The sequence below is a fragment of the Onychomys torridus genome, chromosome 2, assembly GCF_903995425.1.
Source record: "Onychomys torridus chromosome 2, mOncTor1.1, whole genome shotgun sequence".
NCBI lineage: Eukaryota > Metazoa > Chordata > Mammalia > Rodentia > Cricetidae > Onychomys > Onychomys torridus.
Genome location: NC_050444.1, coordinates 5,450,856 through 5,472,927, shown reverse-complemented (window position 1 = coordinate 5,472,927; position 22,072 = coordinate 5,450,856). Strand labels below are relative to the sequence as shown.

At 47.1% G+C, this 22,072-nt stretch overlaps 1 protein-coding gene across 1 annotated transcript in view; it reads right to left on the bottom strand.

Moving 5' to 3' along the window:
- Positions 1-22,072, bottom strand: part of Xkr4 (XK related 4) — a 466,651-nt gene that overhangs the window by 31,293 nt on the left and 413,286 nt on the right. The window lies entirely within an intron of this gene.

Below are 22,072 nucleotides of genomic sequence, written 5' to 3'. Positions count from 1 at the left end.
GTTGGAGGTAAGAATGAGCTCAAACTGTGTTTTGTGTTCTGTGTTTGTCCATTGTCTGGTCGATTCAGCATCTGTATTTTGTGCCTGTGCAGGACCTGTATCTGGCTATTGGACCTGTGGGGGAGGCAGATGTGCCTTGGGACGCCCCAGTCCTGCCCTGGAGATCTCCTCGGGGGTGGTCTGGAGGAAGGAGAAGGACCTAGTGTTGCTCCTTCCTGGGGAGTGAAACCGTTCGTGGCCGCTCCTATCTGAATCTGTAGTTTCGGTTTGCCACTGATCAACCACTGCACGGATTGTGTCTGTCATTTTGTCTATAATTGTCTGTCTTGTGTTCTTCAGAACCTGTCTTTACCTCTCTCTCTTTCTCTCAATACGGGGCAACAAGTAACTAACCCCCTAAGTTTGACTCTAGATAACAGGGGAGATGTCATCGCCCGGGCACACAACACTTCCCTGGAGGTCAAAAAGAAGAAATGGATCACTTTCTGCTCCTTGGAGTGGCCAACCTTTGAGGTTGGCTGGCCGAGGGGCAGGACCTTTAACGTTGGTATCATTTTACAGGTGAAGGCTTGAGTTTATGACCAAGGGTCACATGGGCACCTAGACCAAGTGCCTTACATCTCAGTCTGGGAAAATCTGGCCAGGGACACCCCATCTGGGTGAAGCCATTCCTCTCTACTCCATCTGCCCCAGCTACTCTAGGATCCTGACCTCCACTCCCTGTTAGTTATTTTGGTGCTCTTACCCCAAGGAACACATCCCAAACACGACAAATCCACAGAAGAGCTGTTTATTAATATAGGATAGGAAGAGACAGACATGACAGGCCACATGGTCAAGAGAAAAGGAAGAGAGGAGAAGAGGAGGAGAGAAGAGAAAAGAGACCTGTGCAAAATGGTGCCGGCTTTTTAAAGAGAGGGCCACCCATGCGTACAGGAATGCATATGGCTACTCCATGCATGCCTGTAGATTACATGGCTGCGCAAGTCATGGGAGATGTTTTAACCCAGACCGCCTAGTTATTTCTGGTTCAAAATAGCCATTTCTGGGTGGCCAGGAGGACTCCTGGATGGTGAGGGACAGACGTGTCTGGAACCCACAGGCTGCAACTCTGGAGGACGCTCTAGAGTGTGGGGATCCTGTAAGAGGGACCCCTTTGGACACCCTCTTGCCTAGGAGATTTTTTAGAAGGCCCGGGCCGCTAGATAATCTTTTGGTTTTGTTTTCTATACCATTTTGCCAGCTTGTCCTGTCTCTGTGTGTTGTGATTTCATTTGTGTCCTTTGGTGTCTTATTTTATCTGTTCAGTATGGGACAAACTGCCTCTACACCACTCTCTCTCACTCTCTCTCATTGCTCAGAAGTGTTGGCTTGTGCATCGAACCTGGCAGTTCGAGTGAAGACGGGAAAGTGGCAGACTTTCTGCTCATCTGAAAGGCCCACCTTCGGCGTGGGGTGGCCCGCTGATGGCGCTTTTGATCTGAACCTTATTAGGGCAGTTAAACAAAAAATCTTCATTCCAGGTTCACATGGGCATCCGGACCAACAAGCCTACATCTGGGTTTGGGAAGACTTAGTGGTGGACCCGCCTAAGTGGGTCCCGTCGTTTCAGGTCGGCCCATCTGCACCACCTACTGATCATACCTCTCTCCTTCTAACCAAACCCTCTGATTCGCCTAAATCTTCCCCTCCCCCATTGATCCTGACACCTGCACCCCTGCCAGAGTCTCAGGCTGATCTCATTTCTCTTGACCTAGATTCCCCGCTGCCTTACAGACTGCCACCACCGCTGCCGGCGGGGGCAGGATCCGGACCGGCCCGGGTCTCCCCTTCGGGGCCTGCGCAGGGCACCCGCCAGAGAAGGGCACACCCTCATGATGAGGCCCCACCGGCAGTCACACTGCCCCTATGCCCCATTAGGGGAACTATTGATGATGGGGCTGGGGGAGACATGCCTGCCCTCCAATACTGGCCATTTTCTTCCTCAGATTTATATAACTGGAAGAATAATAACCCACCCTTTTCTGAAGACCCCTCCCGCCTAACTGGACTCCTAGAGTCCATCATGTTTTCCCACCAGCCAACGTGGGACGATTGCCAGCAACTTCTGGGGGTCCTTTTCACCACAGAAGAAAGGGAACGCATCCTCCTGGAAGCTAGGAAGTTGGTCCTTGGACCGGACGGGCGGCCAACTCAGCTCCCCAATCTCATTGATGAGCGCTTTCCCCTGCGGCGCCCAATGTGGGATCCGAACACTCTGGAAGGTAGGGAGCATCTGTCCCTCTATTGCCAGACTATAATGGCAGGTCTCCGTGTAGCGGCCAGAAGGCCCACTAATTTGGCTAAGGTAGGCGAGGTTCTTCAAGGGTCTGAAGAGACCCCCTCTGCCTTTCTTGAGAGACTCATGGAAACATATAGAAGGTATACACCCTTTCACCCACAGTCAGAGGAATTGAGGGGAGCAGTGAGCATGGCCTTTATAGGGCAGTCTGCCACAGATATACAGTGGAAGTTGCAAAGATTAGATGGATTACAAGGGCTGAGCCTGAGGGATCTGGTTAAAGAGGCAGAAAAAGTCTATTATAAGTGAGAGACTGCGGAAGAAAAAGAGGCTCGGTTAGAAAAACAAAGAGAAGAAAGAGAAAAACAGCAGTGAAAATGCCAAAATAGGGATCTGACACTGATTCCTGCAGCCGTGGTAAGAGATGGGCTGGGGCCATGGGGGCAAGGAGGAGGAGGAGGAAGTCGGGGAGGCCGTCCTCCTTTGGGACCAAATCAATGCACCTACTGCAAAGAGGAAGGTCATTGGGTCAGAGAATGCCCGAAGAAGCAGAAAGGGCAAGGCCGGCAGGTCCTCGCCCTTGGGGACTGAGGGAGTCAGGGTTTGGACCCCCTTCCCAAACTCCGGGTAACGTTTGAAGTGGAGGGGACCCCAGTGGACTTTGAGGTGGACACGGGGGCAGTCTATTCAGCCATCCAGCATCCACTAGGCCCTCTGTCTACCCGAAAGTCACTGGTCTAAGGAGCAAATGGAAGCAGAGAGAGACCCTGGACCACCCAGAGAACAGTCAACTTGGGAAAAGGTACTGTGCAACATTCTTTTCTGGTCTTACCTGACTGTCCAGCACTGCTATTAGGTAGAGACCTCCTGACAAAACTGGGAGCTCAGATCTCCTATACCTCTCAGGGCCCAGAATTAAAATTTGCCCACCCGAAAGTAGGGGACCTCCATCTCCTCACACTAGAACTCCCAGCCGCTGAGGAATACCGGTTGTATGAAGCGGTGGCAAAAGCCTCTGTAGCCACTGTTTCACCGAACAACGAGGAGTGGATTCATAGGTTCCCTAATGCGTGGGCAGAGACAAGGGGACTCGGACTGGCTAAAGAGCAACCCCCGGTGGTGGTCACCCTCAAACCCACCGCAGTGCGAGTAAGACAATACCCACTTAGTCAAGAAGCCCGAGAAGGCATAAAACCCCACATCAAGAGGTTTCTGGGACTGGGCATACTAAAACCATGTCAATCAGAGTGGAATACTCCATTCCTGCCAGTAAGGAAGCCAAGAACAGATGACTACAGACCAGTCCCGGACCTGAGAGAAGTGAACTCCTGGGTAATAGACATTCACCCTACAGTGCCCAACCCTTACAACCTCCTGAGTACCTTACCTCCAGAGCACAACTGGTATACTGTTCTGGATTTAAAGGATGCCTTCTTTTGCCTCCCCCTCCACCCCGATTATCAAAAGCTCTTTGCCTTTGAATGGTCAGACCCTGAGGGAGGGGGGACAGGGCAACTGACATGGACCAGACTTCTGCAAGGATTTAAGAACTCTCCAACTATCTTCAATGAGGCCCTACATTGAGACCTTGGGGGGTATCGAGAAACCACCCCTGATGTCACCCTCCTCCAGTATGTGGATGATCTACTCCTGGCAGCTGAGACTCAGGACACCTGCAAACAAGGGACTGAGAAACTTCTGGATACCCTGGCCAGCCTGAGGTACAGGGCGTCAGCCAAGAAGGCGCAGATCTGCCAAAACAAAGTCATCTTCCTCGGTTACTCCTTGGAGGGAGGAAAGAGGTGGCTCACAGACCCCGCAAGCGAACCGTGGCCAGCATACCGGCTCTAACAGACCGCCGGCAGTTACGTGAATTCCTGGGCGCAGCTGGGTTCTGCCAGCTTTGGATTCCAGGTTTCGCTGCCATCACAGAGCCCTTCTCTCCCTTGTTAAAAGAAAATACCCCCTTTGTCTGGCAGGAAGAACACCAGGCCGCATTCAAAAAGTTAAAGAGGGTGCTCTTATCCGCTCCGGCACTCGCTCTCCCGGACATGAGTAAACCCTTCACTTTGTACTTGCATGAGAAGGGTGGGTGGTGGTCAGCGTCCTAGTACAAGCCCTTGGTCCGTGGAAAAGACCAACCGCTTACCTATCCAAGCGGCTTGATCCTGTGGCCAGGGGATGGCCAACTTGCCTTAGGGCAGTGGCTGCAGCAGCCATGCTGGTGCGGGACGCGGACAAATTAACTTTGGGACAGCATCTGACTATTATAGCTCCCCATTCATTGGAGAGCATTGTCTGCCAGCTGCCTGACTGATGGCTTAGCAATGCTCGGGCCACATATTATCAGATGACTCTCCTGGACCGGGACCGCATCACCTTCGGGCCCCCATCCATCCTGAACCCGGCCACCCTCCTCCCAATTGTTAAACAAGAAGAGGAGGGGGTGCTGGTTCACGACTGTGGTGCCATTCTGGCAGAAGAAACCGGGGTCCGGACAAATTTAATGGACCAACCGCTGGCAAACCCTGACCTGATATGGTATACAGATGGCAGCAGTTTCCTAAATGAGGGCCAGCGGAGAGCGGGAGCAGCAGTAGTAGACAAAAATAAGGTCATCTGGTCTAGCAGCCTCCCAGAGGGAACCTTGGCTCAAAAAGCTGAATTGATTGCACTCACCCAAGCACTTACCATGGCAGCCGGTAAACGGGCTACCATCTACACAGACAGCCGGTATGCATTTGCAACCGCGCATGTGCATGGGGCCATATACAGGGAGAGGGGACTGTTAACTTCAGCCAGAAAAGAAATTAAAAATAAAAAAGAAATCGAGGCACTATTAGACGCCGTCATGCTGCCTTGCACACTGGCCATCGTGCACTGCCCAGGGCACCAGAAACGTGACTCCCCAATCGAGGTCGGAAACTGGAGGGCTGACCAGGAAGCAAGGGAAGCAGCTCTCCAGGGCACCAGGCACCTAACAGTCCACCTATCACCCCATGAAAGCCCAGTCTCTGAAGAACCCCCGTCCCCCGAATCCCTGAAGGACACGCTGGAACGAATCCACAAGCTGACCCATCTGGGTAGCCGAAAGTTAGTTCAACTCACTGAAGAAAATAAAACTCACTCCCCATCTGAAAGGAAGCGGATGGCAGAGAAAGTGATAGCAGACTGCCAAGCCTGCCAACAGGTTAATGCATACCCTGGTCAGTTGGCTCCTGGAAAGAGGCTACGAGGAAGTCGGCCTGGCCAACATTGGGAAGTAGATTTCACTGAAATACAGCTGGCTAAATATGGTCTAAGGTATTTACTAGTGTTTGTAGACACCTTTACAGGATGGGTAGAAGCCTACCCCACCAAAAAGGAGACTGCACCATAGTCGCTAAGAAAATCCTGGAAGAAATCTTCCCAAGATTTGGACTGCCTCAGGTAATTGGGTCAGATAATGGCCCAGCGTTCGTGGCCCAGGTAAGTCAGGGACTGGCCAAGGTACTGGGGATTGATCGGAAGCTGCATTGTGCATACAGACCCCAGAGCTCAGGATAGGTAGAAAGAATGAATAGAACCATTAAGGAGACCTTAACCAAATTGACCATGGAGACTGGCTCTAGAGATTGGATGATGCTCCTACCGTATGCCCTCTTTAGGGGTAGGAATACCCCTTCCCTTAAGGGCCTTACCCCTTTTGAACTACTCTTTGGTTGTGCTCCCCCAGTTAAGGACCTAGCCTTCCAGAAAGGGGAAATCATGCCTTCCTTCCTATCTGACAGACTGCGAGCCTTGGCGGTGGTCCAGCACACCCTGTGGAAACAGTTGTCTGCTGTGTACCAGCCCAGTGGAGATGGTCCTGCCCACTGGTTCCATGTAGGGGACTTCGTGTACGTCCAGCATCAGACCCTAGAACCTTGGTGGAAGGGTCCCTATCAAGTCCGGTTGACCACCCCGACAGCAGTTAAAGTTGATGGAGTTGCTGCGTGGATCCATGGCTCCCACCTTAAGCCCGCTCCTGCTTGTGGATTTGGACTGGACTGTGGAACAGACTGACAATCCCCTCAAGCTTCGGATCCAACGTGGAAATCAGCTGAACTTATCCGCACCAACCTGTGAGCCAAACATGGCAAGTACTGTTGGGGGCAGGGGATGTGGTTTGGGAGAAAACCAGTAGGCACCCCCTTTGGACTTGGTGGCCTGCCCTGGAACCCGACCTCTGCCACATCCTGGCAGGAGCAGAAGATTTTGACATCCCAACCACTGACCCGGCAAACCCAGGTGAACCGGAAGTGTGCACCCAAAGTGGACGCTGCCGCTGTTCACATTACCAGGCAGGGTGCCGAGACCCGAGGGCCTGGGCGGCCCTGAGAAAGAGACTGTTTTATGTGTGTCCTAGGGACGGGAGAAGCAGGTCACAAGCGCACACTTGTGGGCAGCATGAAAGTTATTATTGTAAGTCATGGGGATGTGAAACTACGGGGGATGCTTGGTGGAAGCCGAGCTCATCCTGGGATCTGATCCAGGTAAAGAGGGAGACAGGTGGGAATGAACCCCCACTCTCTCAAGATTACTGTCAGAGCACACCTAGGACAGTCACAACCCTATGGTACGGGTCGGGACCTTGTACAGAGTTTACCTGCAACCCCTTGAACATCACTTTCACCTGGGCAGGAAAAGCATCAAGAGATTGGATAAAAGGTAGACTGTGGGGCCTGAAGGTATATCACCAGACAGCCTATGATCCAGGAGTCCTATTCAAAATCAAGTTAATAATAAACACCGACCCTCAGCCGACAGGCCCTAATAAAATATTACAGGACCAGAAAGCTCCTCCTCCTAAAAAAAATAATAAACGGGTACCCCTGAGGCAAATACCCTCATCTAACTCAACCCATCAGAACCCCTCCACCCCCCACCCCACCCTGCTGACCACACCGGCTGCCACGAATACCACTCTACCAGGGTCAGGAAAACAGTTGATAGACCTAATCGAAGGGGGATACCAAGCCCTCAACTCTACTCAGCCCAACCTTACTGAATCCTGCTGGATTTGCCTCCAAGCAAGTCCCCCATACTATGAAGGGATAGCTGTTAATGGGAGTTTCACCTATAACACCTCCAACAGCTGCAACTGGGGAACAAAGCATATGCTAACCTTACCTGAGGTGACTGGTTTAGGAACATGCCTAGGACACTCCCAAGTGCTGGGAAGCAAGCTCTGTGCACATACAGTGAGTGTGTCCTCTTCTGACACATCTCAGTACATAGTCCCCTCATCAGGTTTATACTGGGCATGCAATACTGGGATCACACTGTGTGTTTCAATTGCTAGCTTTAGCCAATCTAAGGATTTTTGTGAGTTAGTCCGGATTTACCCAAGGTTAGTTTATTATTCAACAGAAGAATTTGAAGGACATTTTCTGGGCAGAACTCGGTTCACACGAGAACCTGTCAGTGTCACCCTGGCTGTTCTATTAGGAGCAGGTATATTGGCGGGGGTCGGGACTGGAACTACAGCTTTGATTGAGGGCCCTAGACAGCTAGGGATTTTAGAAGCTGCAATACAGTAAGATCTAAGGGCAATAGAAACATCCATAACTGCTCTGGAAAGGTCCTTAACCTCCCTGTCAGAGGTAGTCTTGCAGAACAGACGCAGCCTAGACTTACTATTTTTAAAAGAAGGAGGACTTTGCGCTGCCCTAAAAGAAAACTGTTGTTTCTATACTGACCACACAGGGGTGGTAAGGGAATCCATGACAAAACTCAGAGAGAGACTGGATGCAAGGGAAAGGTCCCTATGAGGCTCCCAGAGCTGGTTTGAAGAATGGTATGAAAAATCACCCTGGATGACCGCCTTGCTTTCAGCCCTCACGGGGCCCCTGATTGTCCTGCTGCTAGTACTAATGATTGGACCATGTGTCCTGAATCGGATTTCAGGCTTTGTTCGGTCCCAAGTAGACGGGGTTAAAATGATGGTTCTGAGACAAAGATATCAGCCTATACCAGAGACCGACCTTTAGGATTAAAGTTCAGTACAAGAAGAGGAGGGAATGTAAAGGCTCCATTTTAGGCTCTATCCCAGTAGAGAAATGTATTTCTGCTTAGTGGAAAAATATTTCTGCTTAGCTCTTACAGAAGGCTTCCACGTTGTAAAGCTAGACCGCAGCTCTTGCAAAAATAAGCTGCTTGTGGCAGAACCACCTTGCAAAACCACCTAAAACCACAAGATCCAGCTGGATGGCTGAACACCAAGCGACCCCACTCCCCTACCCATCCCCCACCCATGTGATCCAGCCGGATGGCTGAACTCCAAGCGACCCCACTCTCCCACACATCTGTGGTCCAGCCAGATGGCTGAACTCTGAGCGACCCCACTCCCCCACCCATGTGAAACTGCCCTGTAACAAGCCTGCGAGCTTGAGCTTCGGGGTCTTCAGTCCCAAGCTTGACTGATTGACCCGTGTGCACATGTACAATAAACTGTTTCTGTGTGACCCAATATCGGAGTGAAGCTTCTGGTTTCAGTGCCGACTCTAACATGACTTCCTATCACTCCCCCCTTTCCAAACTCCCCTTGTAACCCCTGCCCCCGGACCTTACACTCCTCTTACCTCCTCAGCCCCTGCTGCCCCCCAACCACCTCCCACCTCCTCCCTTTACCCTCTCAAGGAAATTCAGCACGAGGAACCTAGGAAGAAACCCCAGGTCCTCCCTGAAGGCCAGGGAGACTTGTTGCTGATGGATTTGCCCCCTCCTTAAGGAGGCCCTTTGCAGCAAGGGAGGGAACCCCCTGCAGTGGTTGTTCAAGAGGCGGACTCTTCCCACAGAAACCCCTCTCCCCGCAGAGAACCCTTGCCACCTCCCAGTAGCCGCCTACGCCTCTGCTGCAATGGTACCAGGGAAGGGGAGGGCACCTGAACGTCACAGGTTTTTCCCCTCCACTTGGTGGCTGGCCAAACCCAGTATTGGCCATTCTCTGCTTCTGATCTCTATAACTGGAAAACTCATAACCCATCTTTTTCCCAAGACCCCCAAGTGTTAACTGGGCTGATAGAGTCCATCCTGCTGACTCATCAGCCCACTTTGGAGGACTGCCAGTAGCTTTTACAGACCCTCCTCACAATGGAAGAGAGACAGCGTGTGTTCCTGGAGGCTCGCAAAAAATGTGCTGGGAGATGATGGCAGACCTACCCAGCTGCCGAATGAGATCGATGAGGCCTTCCCCTTGTCTCGCCCCAATTTGGACTTCAACACCAGGGCCAGTAGGGATAGACTTCATCTCTATCACCAGATTCTCCTGGCAGGTCTCAAGGGGGCAGGTAGATGCCCCACCAATTTGGCCAAGGTACGTGTTATAATTCAAGGGTCAGAGGAGACACTGGCAGGGTTCCTAGAAAGATTAATGGAGGGATACCACACATATACTGCCTTCAACCCTCAGGCGCCAGAGAGACAAGCTGAAGTAATAATGTCCTTCATCGGACAGTTCGCGCCTGATATCCACACCAAACTACAGTGGTTGGAGGGACTTCAGGGGTAGACCCTACAAGACCTAGTAAGGGAAGCTGAGAAAAGATTTTTAACAAAAGGGAGACACCAGAGGAAAAGGAGGAAAGATTGCGCAGGGAGCAGGAACAGAGAGAGGAGTTGAGAGACAGAAAGTGGAACAGAGTTGTCCAAGATCCTGGCCACCGTAGTCACAGGGACAGAGCAGGGCAGGCATAGGCAGAATAGAAACCAGGGAGACAGAAGGAGGCCATGGGTAGAACATGACCAATGTGCCTACTGCAAAGAAAAGGGACATTGGGTCAAGGATTGTCTGGTCTGTGCTCGGAAAGAGAAGACACATAAGCACGTCCTGGTGTTGTCCCTGGGAGAAAGGTTGACACCTGGAGCACAACATTCGGTCCTCACCCAGACTAAGGGACCCCTAAGCTCCAAAACATCATGGGTCCAGGGAGCCACTGGGGGAAAACTGTACAAGTGGACATCGGAAAGGGAAGTCCACCGTCCACTCATTCTTGCTAGTACCAGAATGCCCCTACCTATTGCTGGGGAGAGACCTCCTCTCCAAGGTAGGAGTCCAAATTCACTTCCATGAGAAAGGGGCTTCTGTCGCAGATCCAAAGGGTCAGCCTCTTCAGGTGTTAACCCTAAGTCTGGAAGATGAGCACCGGCTACATGAGGCCCCTCCAAGACTCCTCAAATGGATCCCAAATGGCCCACTGACTACCCTCTAGCCTGGGCAGAAACAGCAGGCATAGGACTGGCCACCCAGCAACCACCACTAGTGATAGACCTAAAACCTACAGCCTCCCCCGTGTCCATCCGTCAATACCCCATGACTAAGGAGGCAAAAGAGGGAATCAGGCCTCACATCCAGATATTATTACAATTAGGTATTCTAAGGCCTTGCCAGTCATCATGGAATACTCCCCTGTTACTGTTTAAAAAACCTGGCACTAATGATTATAGGCCTGTCCAGGACCTGAGAGAGGTAAACTGGAGGACTGAGGACATTCATCCTACCATGCCTAATCCCTACAACTTGCTCAGCACCCTGCTGCCTGGGCATGGCTGGTATATGGTGCTTGACTTGAAAGATGCCTTTTTTTCTGCCTAAGACTGATCCCTCAGAGCCAACCTCTTTTTGCCTTTGAATGGAGGGACCCAGAATCTGGATTCTCGGGACAGTTGACCTGGACTAGGCTGCCCCAAGGGTTCAAGAATTCCCCCACCTTGTTCGACGAAGCTCTGCATCAAGACCTGGCAGACTTCCGAGTCAACCATCCAGACCTGACCCTCCTCCAGTATGTAATGATTTGCTTCTGGCAGCCGAGACAGAGCAGGAATGCCTCCAAGGTACCGGGGATCTATTATAAAGACTGGGGGAATTGGGATACTGGGCTTCAGTCAAAAAGGTCCAGATCTGTCAGCAGGAAGTGACTTACTTGGAGTATCTTCTGAAGGAGGGCCAAAGATGGCTAACTGAAGGGCGTTAACAGGCCATGGTCCTTATACCCCCACCGGCCAGTGCAAATAAACTGAGAGAGTTCTTGGGGAGCACAGGCTTTTGCTGCCTCTGGATACCGGGATTCGCCGATATGGCGGCCCCGCTATAGCCCCTCACGAAGGCCAACGCTCCCTTTGTGTGGGGTGGGAAGGAACAACAGGCCTTTGATGACATAAAGAGGGCTTTACAGTCAGTCCCACCACGGAGCCTCCCAGATATGAAAAAGCCCTTCACTCTATAGTGGATGAGCAAAGAAGGATGGTAAAAGGGGTCCTGACCCAAAAATTGGGCCCCTGGAAAAGACCTAAAAGTAGCCTATTTTTCTAAGAAATTGGACAGTGTAGTGTTGGCGGCAGTGGGATGGCCCCCTTGCCTCCGCATGATAGCCGCAGTAGTGACTCTGATCAAAGATTCTGACAAGCTCACCCTGGGGCAACCTCTCACGGTAATGGCCCCCAACTCCATAGAGACTGTGATCCGGCAACCCCCTGATCGGTGGCTCTCAAATGCCAGAGTCACCCACTATCAGTCTATGTTGCTAAATCCTAAGTGGATCCGTTTTAGGACAGTCACCTCCCTCAACACAGCCACCCTGCTCCCTGAGTGGGGGGCGGAGGCTGCAGTACAGCACAACTGCCATCAAGTGCTGGCTGAAACCCACGGCTCATGGGAAGACTTAACAGATCAGCCGCTCCCAGATGTGGACTACACCTGGTACACGGATGGAAGCAGTTTTCTACACCAGGGTGAACGAAGGGCAGGGGCGGCTGTGGTGGATGGCACCACTGTGATCTGGGCGATGGCCTTGGCACCTGGAACCTCAGACCAGCAAGCCTCACACAGGCTCTAAAAGCAGCCCAAGGTAGGACAGTTAATATTTATACTGATAGCCGGTATGAATTTGCCACCGTGCATGTCCATGGGGAAATATATCAGAGAAGGGGGTTGCTGACCTCTGCCGGTAAGGACATTAAAAACAAACAGGAGATCCTGGATCTCCTAGAGGCCCTTCACTTGCCCAAAAGACTGAGTATTATGCACTTCCTGGGCCACCAGAAAGGAGATGACCCTATGGCTCTGGGAAATAGGATGGCGGACAAGACAGCCAAAGTTGCTGCCCTGGGAGAGCAGGTACTCACCTTCAGACATCTGAAGAACAGCTACAACGCCCCCCCCACCCCCAACCAAGTATGAATATTCAGATGAAGACCTGGACATTGTCCAACAGATAAGGGCACAGTACAATGAAAAAGACGGGGCCTGGAGACTCCAGGATGAAACGGTCCTACCCCAAAAGATGGCTAAAACACTAGTGACTGACCTCCACCGCCTGACCCATCTGGGACATAAAAAGCTCAAGGAGCTACTACAGAGGGAAGAACAACTCTACTTCATACCCAAACTAGATTCCCTGATTAAGCAAATTACGGGGTCTTGTGTCCCCTGCGCCAAGGTGAATGCCAATCGTTAGGTGCTGCTGGAAGGGGCCCACACACGAGGATCCCGACCAGGGACAAACTGGGAGGTAGACTTCATGGAAGACTGCCCAGGGCGGTATGGAGCTAAGTATCTCTTAGTCTTTATAGACACCTTCTTTGGGTGGGTAGAAGCTTTTCCCACAAAGAAAGAGACGGCTCAAGTGGTGGTGAAGAAGATTTTGGGAGAGATTTTCCCGTTTTGGCGTGCCAAACGTAATGGGGTCAGACAATGGCTCTGCCTTCATCTCCCAGGTAAGTCAGATTGGAAGTTACTGACCCCAGAGCTCAGGACAGGTAGAACATATGAATAGGACCCTAAAAGAGACCCTCACCAAATTAGTGATGGAGACTGGTACTAGTGACTGGGTCGAACTCCTCCCCATGGCCCTGTTCTGAGTCCAGAACACCCCCATTTCCTTCGGACTGACCTGCTATGAAATCCTCTATGGGGGCCCTCCCCCAATAGCAGATCTGTTGGGACCTGACATAGACTCTTTTTCCACATCCCCCTCCAGGCTCGACTGAAGGCCCTATAACTCATCCAGAAGCAGGTCTGGAAGCCACTGGCAGCAGTCTACCAGTCCAAACCACCAGGGTGCCTCATTCCTTCCAGATTGGGGACTCCATCTATATTTGCAGACACCAGACCAAAACTTTACAGTCCCGCTGGAAAGGACCTCACACCGTGCTGCTGACCACACCAACAGCCATCAAGGTTGACAGAATTGTGGTCTGGATCCATGCCTCCCACATCAAGCCAGCTCCTGCTGAGACTAGTGAGGACCCTGAGGCACTCAGATGGAAGCTTCAACATACCCCAAATCCTCTAAAGCTCAAAATCTTGCAGGCCTAATCTTGGTCCTCATGATGGGGGTAACCGGGACCCTGTCTGCTAACAACCATCACGTACCAGGAACTACCACTTGGACCCTATCCGTTGTGGGTACTGATGTCATTCTAAACACCACATCCTTCACTGGCCCATACTGGATTGGATGCCCGACAGAGATGAAAATAAACCTCCAACAAATTCTTAAGGTACAAATGCCTCTTAAGGTATAAACCCTCTTGCTGCTTGCATCAACTGGACTGGAGTCTAGGTTCTTGGGGCACCCACCCAAGAAGGTAGTACCCTGAGTCTGGGGTCTATCAGTTCTAAATTGAAGTATTGCTTGGGTGCCATTCTTGCCCACAATAAACACACAAATGATCTGTCTCTGGGACAGTGTATTAGTGTCTCTGGGGATGAATTGGCCCTTGGGGACCATATAAAACACAAATCATCAGGAATCCAATGTGCATTTATTCCCTGGTGAAGACATGCTGCTAGTAGGTCAGAAGTAAATTAAATGCATGCCGTTAGCAAGTGTAAAGGTTTTTCAATTAGGATGTTGTATGCTAGTGAGCAGTAAAGGAGCAGTAATTTCCCAAGATAGAGATAGAGACCTCTATGTGAAAATGATCAACTCCAGATTCAAGGTTCCTCTAATCCTCTGAATATGTGAGAACAAATTATATAAATGATTCAACTGCATATGAGGGTGGTTTTCATAGTTAAGTCTAGATATACTTATCTCAGAATTTGAAGGTTAATAAAGCACAGAACATTGTACATATAATTTAAGCACGTGCACGTATTTATGGCAACGACATGTTCATTCTGAGTCAAATGTTACTATTATGTCTGTTTTGAATAATGAACTTACAAGAAAGACATGAAGTAGTTAACTGTAAAAGAGAAACTTTAAGTAAATGATTAACAGAAAATAATGAAAAAGTAATATATAATTCTAGGCTATTTTCTTTTGAACTGAGCATTCAATTTAAGCCTGAGGTTCCAGAAAGCCAAAAGAAGGGAAAACCATTGGTTAAATAATTTCCCCATCATATAAAAGCAAGTAGTACTGGTTTGGGTAGACTATGCAAGCCACAGTGATTAACCACATTCACCAAAACTGTACCATTCTTAAATAACATAATGAGCGGGTGAACAGAGTATTGTTTGCACAAGGCATGGGCAGAATAAACAAAATCCATTCCCACTCATAGGAGGTCTGCTTGCGTTTTCCATAATGCCGGTAGAATGAGCCCATCATCTAAGTCAAAAAAGCAGAAAATCTGCTTTTATTGGATACCCACTGGGCAGGGGATTGCTGATCTTGGACAGTTGGCCAGCATGTGATCTTGGACAGTGGACTGGCATGTGATCTACATTTCTAGCAAGATATTAAAACAAAGTGAGGCAGAGACCACAGCTGACAGTCTGAGGGTTTCAAAGAGTTCTTCATGAGACACTGAGAGAAAGCAAGTTGCACCTGCAGACTTGTTGGACAGAGCTGTGGCAGAGCAAGGCACTGCAGACACACCCACTGTGTGTACTAAAACACAATTGTTCTTTCTGGCTGGGGCCTTGATTGGCAGCATTTAAGGTTGGATGTAATTCTCTGGCATAGCCCCCAAACAGACACAAGAGATCTCCCTCCACATCCATTACCCTCACCTCTCAAAGTGTATTCTTGTGTCCTGTGTGCTGGCAGAAAATAACAGTTGAGTGGTCTGGATACTGAAGCTCAGGATACATGCTGTGTGATGGGAGGAACATTTTATTGTATCTTTCTGTCTCAAATAATGAAAGGGTACCTACTTGTTTGTTGGAAGTAAAAACAGTCACAAAAATATATATTGGGTTATTCACAATTATCATTAAATCTGATAGTCCTGCCTCTCATGTTTGAGCATGTGTGTTTTTGCATGGCATGACTGTATAATGATGATCTTAGAACAGATTATTTCAAGCATCCTGTTGTCTGATTTTCCCTAAGATTTTCTTTTTAATATATTAGACATCAACTAACCATAAGGAACACCAGTCAGGAAACAGAAATAAAACAAAAATATAGACCAATTGAACTAAAAGGCATTATCTCAGAGCATAGTCAAGCTCTAAAGTGCTAGAAAGATTGAAAGTACACATACATGTGGGTACACACACACACACACACACACACACACACACACACACACACATTAAATAAAGAGGCCATGAATTTGAAAGGCCTCAGAGAGGGGTACAGGATAGAGGTTGGAGGGAGGAAAAGGAAGGGAGGAAATAACACAATTATACTATAATCTCAAAAGGTAAAAAAAAAAAAAATTCTCACTAAAATATGAAGTAAAATTTCAAGGTTAAATAAAATGAGTGATCACTGGCAGGTATGTGGAAGTTAAATGACACTAAGGAGCCAATAGAATGAAGCAGAAATCGCAAAGGACAATGGAAAATAGCACAAGCATGTGATTAAAAAGTAACAGCTTATCAGGAACAAATGAAGCACTAAATCAACAATCTACTTCGTAGCTTAGGAACTGGGAGTGTGAAAGCAAACTAGGACACAGCTATAGCACACGGAACTAGGAAGTACAAGAAGCTGTGCAGAGGGCAGGGGAAACCAGGCCAGGGGAACTGACTTTGGTCCCATAAATGATCGACAATACTGACCAACCTTTATCTAAATTGACTAAAAAAGAAGAAAGCACTGAAGGTGCTAAATATAAATGAAAGTGGCAACCTGGGTGGCTTCACAAGAATGAGAAGAGTGTAAAGCAAAGCCATCAGTTGTGCCATGCTACTTGGGCAGTCTAGAAGAAGTAAGCATATCCCTTGTCACACGCATTACCGGGATTGAGTCATGAAGGAATAAAGAATCTAAACAAACCTATAACTTGTGGGTTACTAGATTAATAACAATTTTTTTGACAAAGAATAACTGAGAGACCTAATAGAGCCACTGGTAAATTCTACTAAGCATTCAAAGAATAATCAACAAAATTTTGCAAACACTACCAGAAATTTGAAGAGTTTAATGCTTTTTGATAGTCCCATGATGACAATATTAGCCTGATACCAAAGGCAGACAAAGACACTTCAAGAAAGGTATGCATCTAAACCATCAATGAGTGTCGAAGCAAAAGAGCTCAGCAAAACCTAGCAGAGTCAATGTGGAAACATTAAAACAGGTTTGCGTTCCAGGACCAAATGATGAAATGAGGAAGTTAATGTATAAATGGGCTGAGGATATAGTCAGTGAGCAAGCTTGCCTGGCATGGCATGCGAGGCCCTCCTTAGGTTTAATCCCCAGGACTACAAAACAACATCAATAAAACAAAACAAATACTGAATACTTAAAGTAAATTAAGTAGTACAACACACATTGACATGATGTGGGATGGAAATAATTATCCCAATACACAGAAAATGCACTTAATGAAGTTCAACACAATAATAGTGATGATGATGATAATTAGTAATAAGTACATCCAACTAGGATAGGACATTTCTTTACTATACTAAAGGTGATATATGAAAGGTTCACAGTTAACCATAAATGGTAAAAGACTGAAGGCTTTTCATTTTAAGCCCTGTTAAAAACATGAATTGGCAAATGAGTGTTTAGTAGGGACAGAATTTCAATTTGAGAAGAAGAAATTTTTCTGGAGATGGATGGTAGTAATAGTTTTAGAACAGTGCTTCTCAACCTATGGGTCGTGACACTTTGAGGAATTGAACAGAAGCAAAATTACAGTTATGAAGTAGCAACAAAATAATGTAATGGTTGGAGGGAGTCACCACAACACAAGAAGCTGTATTAAAGGGTCACAGCATTAAGAAGGTTGAGAACTACTGTTTTAGAACAGAGTAAATGTGATCAATTTTGTACCATTTACCATTTTTGTACCATTTGTTTTGTGCCATAACAAAAATAATCAAATGTTATTCTTCATTATACTTGGATAAGTTATAGGCTCACTAAATATCAAATTTGGCACAAGGTAGGTCTAAATTTCTACAAACATAAATCAAATTTGTTGCTTTAGACTGACCAGCCTATCTAGTCAACTCCAACATTCTTGTCAATATTACACCTTATGTGCTTCTCTTAGCTCATTACCTTCCAGCACCCCAATGTTTCACAGGTCTGAAACCCATGTAATTCCACTTCACACCTCCAGCTTTCTATCATCTTACCACCATGAGTCTGTTGTGTAGAGATACTCTCAGTTACACACAGAAATGTGATGTCGAGAAGCTGGGTCATGGGCCATTCCATGGCTTTAGATTTGAATTAGGCCTTGCCCTTATCAGTATGACACATGGACCTCAATTTTCTCATCTGTAAAGTGGGACTGACATCAGTCCTTCAGAGCATTGAGGAGGTGAAAGGAACCCACAAACACACAGCACCTGGCACTTGCTGGCAGTCTGTTGAGGGTCAACAAATGCCAGCTTCCTTCTTTACCTCACAAATCTTCTTGGTAACTGTGCCATATTTCAGCACATGAAGAAAGGAGAAACACAAACAAATGTGGTTTAGTAGTGCATAAGGAGAGCTGACAAAAACATACTATTATTCTAGGAGCATTTACTGAATAGCATGTTAAACCTCAAGTCAAGAGACAAAGCAGACATGGCTCTGCTCATGCCAGAGGTGACAGTAGATGCCTCAAGAATAATGGTTGCATTTTGTTAGCAAGATAAACTAAGTATCAAATGACGTGTAGGCCACTGTACTTTGCTCATATTTGATATTCCATAGCCTTCTCCCACTCCTTCTCTCTTGTCCTTCCTCCCGTTTGGAGGTTCTCTTTGTTTTCCTTATAGTCCCACTTCTGCTTTTACTTATTTATTTGTAAACATTTAAAATTGTAGTGTGTGTGTGTGTGTGTGTGTGTGTGTGTGTGTGTGTGTGTGTTTGTAGGTGCACATGTGTGGAGATTGGTTGGTATTGGGTGTCTTCCTAGATCGCTCTTCATTTTTACTTTTTGAGACATGTTCTTTCACTGAAACTGAGGCTTAATGGTTCAGGTAAGCTGGCTGGCCATAGAGCTTCAAGGACCCACCTATCTACAACTCACTCCCAAAGGGCTAGGGTTACTGGCACCAGCTGCCACGCTTGGCTTTTCATGTGGGTGCTGGGTTCTCAGGCTTGTGCAGCAAGCACTTTACTAATGGGGGAGCCATCTTGCCAGCCCCCTCTTCTGCTTTTAAGTTGTGTGTGTGTGTGTGAGTGTGAGTGTGAGTGTGAGTGTGTGTGTGTGTGTTTGTGTGTGTGTGTGTGTGTAGATTCCACATATGAGAGAACACAGGATATCTTGTTTCCCCACACTATCTTCTTGGCCACTCTCCCCTCTTTCTTCCTGTAGACTCCTTTCTTCCCCATTACAATTGCCCCTCTACTTTCTGTCACATATGTGCATACATGTATTTCCCATCAAATTAGATGCGTACACATATTCCTCATTTGAGAGAAAACATGATGTTTGCCTTTCTTAATTTGGCTTAGGATATGCCTTTCACTATTGGTGAAGAGACTCCCAATGTTTCCAGAAATCCAGATGAAAATAAAATTAATGCCAGATAAAAGAAAATTCATGGATGTTCACTTACTGATCACTTTCCTCTTAAGTTTGTGTTTGTTAGATTTCTTAGCTTATTTGAGGGAGAAATTGTTTTTCCAAGAACTTCTGATTAACTTGCACTCAGGTGCTGATCCTTCCTATGATACACAGAGCATCTCAGGGGAGATGCTGTGGATAGGAGGAAAACATCCTACCAAACTCAAGGAGAGTAAGATGGATGAAGTGAGAAGAGCAAAAGAATATTAACAATATCTTCCATTTCTCTTACCTTCAAGACCCACAAATGTTCCAGTTCATATAGACACAAGGAAGACACATATAGGGATGGATAAATTCATTAACTGGAAGGAATCTCCAGGCTTCATACTGAATTCTGGCTTCAACACAAGCAAAGCAAAATGAGAACAGAAAAATGTGAGCTGAAGAAAGAGCAACAGTTGGATCTTTAGTGGACCACTGTGTTAAGTGTGAAATTAAGAACAGATTAGTACTGTTGGTGCTTAATGTCTCTCCTCAGCAAGCTGCAACCTATTGCTTCTACTTCTTCCCCTCTTTGTGAGTTTCATCCTGGGGCTCAAATCTGCTAGGGGACTACCTTACAACCCATCACTGTAGCTGTGGGAACAGCTACAGTGGGTTTCAAGGAAATGAACTTGGGTTTCAAGGAAATGAACATATGAAGAAAGCAATGTCCATGAGAGTGAATGATTTCTGAAGAGTTTGATGAAGAACAATTGGGGAAATAATAGGAAAGACTGGTTCTTCTGGTTAGGCAGAAAGTCCCAGGTAGTATGGTGGTGATGTGAGCTCTTTGGATATGAGGAACACTTGTCCAGACAAAGCAGGACCTCATTGCCCAGTATTGTGATAGGGCCTGCATGATGGAGATGCTTCAAGCAGTCTAGCAAGGCCAAATAAATATCCACCACAACAGGAAAGGAAGGGCTCTGTGTAAGATTGCCACCTCACCTCATAGCTGACAGTCATGTCCCGTCCCCCGCCCCCCCCCCAACTGCTTCCCAAAGACTGCAGCTTCTATCTCTGGACTGCTGTGAGTTGCTTGTACTGCTCATATCAAGGTGTGTGTGTGTGTGTGTGTGTGTGTGTGTGTGTGTGTGTGTGTGTTGTTTGTAGGGTTATGTACTCTGTACTCTGACTGTCCCCATATCCTGACCAGACTCCCTCCAGGAGCAGAGGATGACTATAGAGCTTGGCCTTTCCTGACACTGAGACTTAATTAGTTCAAAAAGAGAGACGCAGTCTCCTTTGGTCTTTTCTCAACAAACATGCCTTCAGAGATACTTTTATCAAGCCTGGCAAAATGATAATACAAAGCCTGGTCTGGTTGCCACTGGTGTGCCTGCCTCAGGATATGGTTATTTTGAGAAGTGAGTGAGAGGGGAACATGCACAAGGTGAGTCCAGATATCCTGGGTCAGTGGTTACAGGTGCTTACAGAGAGCAAGAGACTTCAGGCTTCATTCTGCATGAAGGTGTGCAAGTGTTGATGGGCCCTGAGAAAAGAGGAGATAGCAGTAGGCTTGTATATTTCAGGGATCATTCAGGCTAATGGGATGGTCAGTAGGCATAGAGACGAGGGCAGAAGCAGAACAGCTAATTAGGGAACTAAATAATTGAGGAGGATGGGGGAGAGTGAGGAGGCAAGAGGTACTTTTAAACTTGCTACTCTGGGTTTGTATTAGTTGTGAGTGGGGTTGACAAGAACATTAAACTGAACAAGTAAAGAATGATATTCATACTTCCTGAAGTGAGAATCTTCTTGGGAAAACAATGAAGATACTGATGGGACTGACTTGACTGAATCATTTTCAGAGTAAAATTAATAAACAGTAATTGGTGGCTATTATTTTCCCAAAGCAAAAACCATTAGAAATGTAGCAGAGCAAATAAACAGTATATGGGTACTATGGTCTGTTTAAAAATATTCACAATTCTTTTGTAACTATTTTGTAAAGATCTAATGGGAGACTTTTTCATAGTTATATTTTGAATAATGCAGACAAGTCTATAGTTAATTTCCTATGTGACTTTCAGTGTTTAGATTAATTACAAAATGCTATGGGATTGGCAGATTGGTAAATGGGCATCTGTGGAATATTGCTTAGAATCTTTAGTGCTTGAAATGTTTTTTTCTTGCATTACTAGAGAGAAATGGGGCATTTTCCTGGAGAAAACATTCTTGGTAACTTGGTGCCTGATTATGAGGCAAGTGGAATGAAAGGTTTATCTAATGTTTAGGTGTAAGGGGTGAGCGTCTCTGACATGTCTTGTTTTTCAGGTGGGGTCAGTGAAGAAAGGACAGATTGGGGAGACAGATACTTGATTTGAGAATTTCTCCTATGACCTTTTGTTCTGCTGGAGAAACCTGATTTGTCAGATGTTCTTTATTATGATGTGATGATAGTTCATGATAACACTTCACCTATGTAGAAAGTGTTAAAGTAGTGGTCAAATCTAGGGCCTTTAGATTCCAACATATCTGAAGCCCAAGGGGTGGCGGCGGAGGGGAATTTTAAAACAGCTTGTTTGAAGATGACAGAGGCCCTTAAACAGGAAGAGAAAAAAAGATCCCTTATAGAAATCCAGGAAATGCAAACAACTGTTCAAGACTTGAAAGTGGAAATAGAACAGAAGATGAAAACCTAAACTGAGGAATTCTGGAAATTAAAAATCTGGGAATGCAAGAGATATAGAAAAGAATCTCAGATATTGAAGATGTGATGAAAGAAATGGATACATTGGTCAAAGAAATTGTTAAATCTAAAAAACTCCTGACATAAAACATTCAGGATATTTCCAAATCTAAAAATAAGAGGAATAGAAAAAGGAGATACTCCCAGCTCAAAGGCCCAGAAAATATTTTCAACAAAAT